The sequence below is a fragment of the Terrapene carolina genome, unplaced genomic scaffold (assembly GCF_002925995.2).
Source record: "Terrapene carolina triunguis isolate 2854851 unplaced genomic scaffold, T_m_triunguis-2.0 Scaffold68, whole genome shotgun sequence".
In the NCBI taxonomy this organism is placed as follows: domain Eukaryota; kingdom Metazoa; phylum Chordata; order Testudines; family Emydidae; genus Terrapene; species Terrapene triunguis.
The window spans coordinates 10,406,376-10,412,153 of record NW_020664419.1 but is presented as its reverse complement, the minus strand read 5'-3'; the positions used below and the strand labels follow the sequence as shown (position 1 = coordinate 10,412,153).

The following is a 5,778-nucleotide window of genomic DNA, read 5'->3' as shown; positions in this document are numbered from 1 at the left end:
GTTCCAGTGCTTCACCACCCTCCTAGTGAAATAGTGCTCCACCATCATTCTAGTACGAGCTAGGATCACACTAGGGATCTTCCATCTGGAGGATAGGTCCATCAATGGCTATTAGCCAGAATGGGCAGGGATGGTGACCCTAGCCTCTGTTTGCTAGAAGCTGGGAACATAGGTACTGGAACTAGGTGTGCTGGGGGTGCTGCCACACCCCCTGGCTTGAAGTGGTTTCCATCATATACAGGGTTTACAGTTTGGTTAAATGGCTCTCAGCACCCCACTATAAAAATTGTTCCAGCACCCCTGGCTGGAAACGGGCAACAGGGGATGGATCACTTGATGATTACCTGTTCTGGTAATTCCCTCTGAAGCACCTGGCATTGGGCACTGTCAGAAGACAGGATTCTGGCTAGATGGACTATTAGTCTGACCCAGTATGGCCATTCTTATGTTCTTATCTGTATACTAGAAGCTCTGTTAACTGGGGCAAAATTAATCAGAGCCTGTGGCAGTTGTTCATGGGGAGGAGGCATGGAGAGACAATTTCTCTCATGGGGAAACCTTCTCAAACCAGCAATTCTTATAGGAATGAGGGAAGGAGAACACAGGGAACACATGGAAAGATGCCCTAGCACAATAATATCTTTGTGGAGAACCAAGGGCGGGGGGAGGGGACACATTTTTAAAATGTAATATCTCACAACAGGGAGGATCAAACACTTAACTATGTTGCTAGCTTGCAAATCTAAGCATAGCACCACTGGAAGCTTTGGCTAATTATCCTTCTATTAACCAAAGGAGGGAAATCCCTGCAGAAATGCTAGTGCTAAGAGCTAGTTACTTTCTTTTCCAAATGCACTTAACCGGGAAAGGCACCTGGAGCTCTCTACTCAGAGATCTATAAAAACCTTGGCTGTACCACCTGCCAATGTAGTGCAAATGTGATGAGTCAGGATCACTTGCAGGGATCAGAAAGTAATTCAGTTTCCTTCATATTACAGACACAAAGAAGTGGGGCATGATCAAATAAGTTTGAGAACCATAGAATTAATGTGTCAGTTGAGTTTCTCCTCCATTCCTCTGAGAAAGCCCTGTCTCCAGCACAAACAAACTCCACTCCGGTACTTCATTCCATTGTGCCTACAGAGTCCTGGAGATCCTTTAGGTATCCCTGGCCCAGACCACTTAGGGCCTTGAAAATGAGGATCAAGACCTTAAACTCAATGGAGTAGTCTAAAGGAAGCTCCCGCAGAGCGAATGGAAGTCAGGCCTAACATGCTCATGGCAACCCATGTCACTGAGAAGATGAGGTGCTCCATTTTGCACCGAGTGCAGTTTTCTCAGAGATGACACTTTTAAGGCCAGAAAAACTCAGGGGCGCCATTTAAGGGGGGCGGAGGGGGGACTCCTTCCCCCCCTGAGTTTCATTCCACCATCTGGGAGCAACATCACTCGCTCCTTTCCATGTTGTTTGCTTCTCTCCCTCCTCTCCTCACGGCCCATTCTTTGCTCAGCGAATAAGAATGCAGAGGTATATCTGGCAGAGCCAATGGCAGGGCTGGGAGCTTCCGCAGCACTTTTTCATTCCTGAAACAAACAGGCTCAGGAGTGGTAGGAGGAAGGAAGCAAGCTCTGTGCTTAGGTCCGAAGATGCTTACTGCAGATTTCATCATGATCTGCCCCTCACTTTCACATGTTGACCGATTAAAAAGGCAGGAGCAAGCCCTTTGTGACACTGATCGATATGAGGCTGCTCAGGCGGGGGAGGGGGCAGAGTCTCACACGCTTGAGTACCATCCATGAATTCCATTGCGGTGATGTTTACTCTCCCCAATCCTTACAGCAACACACTAGAAATCTCCTTCCAACTTAACCCATTGTATTTATCGTAACTATGTGTATAAACCCTTCGGTGAACATAAACCCAAGCCAATCTGAACAATTTGTAAGATTCGGCTGCCAAAATTTGTTATAGATCCATGCTGCTAACATCCAAACTTGTATATCTGATGTCTGGGTCAAGGCTCCAAAATTGATACCTCTAGGTTTGGAATTGATACCTCTAGGTCTGTGTTTCCCACAGACAGGGCTGCTGGAATGGAGGGGGGGGGGGGCATGGGACCATGCCCCTCCAACTTTTAAAAGTAGGCAGGTTATGCCCTCCCACTTTTTACTGGCCATGAGAGCGAGCGACGAGGAGGGGGCGCAGAGGAGCAAGAGAGGTCAGGGTCTTGTGGGGAAGCGGCAGCGCAGGAGCGGGCCTTGGGGAAAGAGGCTGTGAGAGCATGGGGGCTGGGGAGAAGGGGTGGTGCAGGGGCTGGGCCTTGTGGGGAATGGGCGGAGCAAGGCCGGGGGCTTGGGGAGAAGGGACGGGTCTGGGCAGCGCTGGACTCAGCAACAATCTCTTCCCCTTCTGGTACTTGTGTATCCCTCCCACGGAGAGATGTTGTACCTTCGTAAGTCTCTGCTGTGGGCCTGTGTCCACTGCTGAATGGGTGAAAGTGTGTTTTAAATCTGCAGGTTGGGTTGAGGATTTTCTCTGTCTGTCTGTCTTGTCAGGTGGGTGGGAAGGACACACTGACCCCGTTGGCTTCACAGATGGTGTGTCTCCGTGGTTTATTTATTTTTTTACTAATCATAATACCTAGCATCTTTTTGGTGCTTTTCATCTGTAGATCTCAAAGCTTTTTATAAAGCAAGGTTAGGGTTGTTAGTGCTCAGACCTGCTGACTCCCAGCCAGTGTCCTAGCCACTGGACGGCACTGCCTCCCTTATGGGAAAGTCCTGGACTCAAAACCTTTCTAGAGAATGTTTAAACCAGGACTTCTATTGGGTTTTGGAGTAATTTTTACTGAACTCTATTCAGTATCTATAGAATCCTATAAGTTTCATGCTGATTAAATTCTACAGGACTTTTCTGTACAGAGAATAGGGCCCTTGGGGCAAGAATTGTGTCTTCCTATAAATCTGTACCGTGCTGAGCGTGACATGGGTGCCCAAGAAATACCTACTCTCCTCTACCATACCCCGGGACTGGCACCTTTCCCACAAATTATCTCCACCCAGTTTGCCCCTTCAGACGAGTTGTTTTGGGGAAGGTTATTTGTCTCTGTCCACTTCCTATACTCTCTGCACTCAATTTTGCTTTCTAGAACTGCCAAATGCTCCGGTCTCCAGCCATTATCATTATTTTGTAGGGTTCCAAACCAGCAGAGGCACTTCGCCGAAGTCCTAGGAAGATGTGGTCCCTGCTCCAAAGAGCGTCCAACCTCAATGTAATTATAGGTTTCACACACTGCCTGGGAGTAACAAGCAGCAGGGAGGGAATGGTGGAGGGAAAGATGGTATAATAATACGAGTCTCCACTGACAAGAGGTACACCTCTCGGCGGCAGTGGGATCTTTTTAAATAAGTAAAACAGATCATGTTTAAACTAGTGAAAAGTTGTGGCTCACTTAGGGGTGCATTTAGAAGTGCTCAGCATTCACAACTGGGGCCAGGTTTTCAAAAGCATTCAGCACCCACTGTGCTGAATGGTCTTGAAAATCTGGCCACCTATGCTGGTGCCTAAATAGGAGCTGAGTTCTTCTAAAAATCTAGCCCTGATTGTGGGTTTGACAGAAACGAGCTGCCGGGCTTTGCACTGGTCACAGCAATAATCAGTACATAAGGGATCGGTGACAACCTGGCAGCTTTCTTCCCTAGTGGGGAAGAGCCAGCATTGATACGCAAGAACCAGGACAGAGTCAGGCTGGGGTCGGAGAGCTGAGAGCAGTTGTAGTACCGGGCTGGAATCAGGAGGAAAGAGTCAGGGTCAGAGTCGGGCGGGTCGGAGACTGGAGATCAAAAAGCAAGGTGAGGTCTGGAGTCTCAGCAGGCCAGAAGTCTGTGTGGTTGTCTAGACAACAGTTCCTGAGGCACCCTCCAGGGTTAAATAGTGTGCATGGCCAATCAGAGAACTGCAGGATGTGCATGGCCAATCTGGACCCTTTGGGCGGTACTTCCTGCGGTACCTAAGCTCCACCGTGCTCCTTGGATATGGCTTTGCATACAATATGACAATGTCAGCTGGCCCCAGCTCAGTAGACCTGGGTTCTAGTTACATGGATCACTACAGGGTTTGGTTGGTGACATTCTTAATTTTTAATGATTTTGGCAACCTTAACCCTAAACTAACAAAGCTTTTTTTAGAGGCATTACAAAGCAAGTGGGTAGGTGGAGCAAAGAGTAGGATAGAAATGGGCAAGCTCCTAATTAAACTCCCAGCAAAGACAATGGCTACAGCTATACTGTGTTACTGATTTTTTTTCAACAGATCTCCCCAGTGGTTTCCAAGAAGAGGGTTCCACTTAAAAACGAACGGCATGATGTGGCGCTTAGCGATTTCACTGGCGAGTGGGAGAGCATCAGATTCTAGGGTTATAAAACTGTTTTCAGATGTCTTAAAATGTAATCGATCAGTTATCTGTCTTGCTTTATTTGCCTTGATTTATACTCTCGATCACACTTCCTACTTCAACACCAACTGTTCCTGTGAAATGCCCTACAAAGTTCCAGTAAGTGACATTTGACTTTGTTATTCAGCTTGAAGATTAATTCTGGCTAACCACATAGATGGTATATCAATCTGTTTCTGATTTAGATATAAAAAAACAGCTTCACGATTAGAATTCTTTATTCTGACTCAGAGCTTGCTGAGACATTTTCTGATTTGTTTAGAAATCTGTGTTAATATTAGTAACACCGATTACAAAATGAGTTTCAGTGTTCAGCTAGAAGTAGCTTGCGGTTATAGAGAAAGAAAGAATCATGTGAGAGAATCATTTAAGGTCAGATTTCCAAAAGTATTTATGCTCCTAAAGATGCAATACAAGCCTAGTGGGATTTTCTAAAGCTCCAAGAATCCCCTAACTCAATGGCAGTTAGGCACGTAACCTGCTTAGGTGCTTTTGAAAATCCCATTAAGGGCCTACCTGCATGTTTAGACTCCTTTGACAATCTGGCCCTTAGAACACAATCTTGCAAACATGCAAGTGCATAGCACTGAACTCACTGGCCCATCATCCTTCCAAGATCTTCCCAAGGATCTTCTCCCTACCGTGCACAAGGCAGGCTCAGCCATTTCCATGGCATCATCCCTCCTTTATCCGAACCTCAGGGAAGATTCTCCACTGGGCCTAGTATCAAGTTACGGAGATTTAGTAACATTAACTGCTGACATTCTGTCTATACTTTCATGAACTCCATTCTCTTCCTTTAACTGCTGAGAACATTCTGTTCAGATCATTTCTTGCCTACACGAGTTCCCTGCAGATTTTTTATTCCCCTCACAGGTGCAGCCTGGAGAACGATCTTCTAACCCTAGAAGAGAGGTGCTTTTATGAGGAAAATGGTTACATTATGGTTAAGAGTCTGAGGAAGACATTGATCGCTTCAGGTACACTGTGATAAGCTGCAGCAATACAATCAGATTCTTTCAGACCACAACTAATTTGGACTGTCCTGGATTGTCATAAAACAGAAGCATCTCAGTAATCAAGGACTTATTGCTTCAATTAAATAACAGAAAGAAAGTGGGCCAGGTCCTCAGCTCTGCCAAGGGTGAACTGTATTAAGCAGCTGAGACACCCAAATGGCCCAGGTTATCGGCCCCCTGCTTTTCTCCTCTGCTCTGCGAGTAAGGGAAGAAAACTGTCTCTGGGCCACCCATCTGCTCATCTAATCCTGGGCCAGCCAAGGCCTTAGCTGCTCTAAGTTACGCACTGGCTGAGGATAGGGCAG

At 46.6% G+C, this 5,778-nt stretch overlaps 1 pseudogene; it reads left to right on the top strand.

The window, feature by feature from the left end:
* Window positions 1-4,509: 4,509 nt before the first annotated feature.
* The window catches only part of LOC112115447, a 9,656-nt pseudogene continuing 8,387 nt past the window's right edge, over window positions 4,510-5,778 (top strand).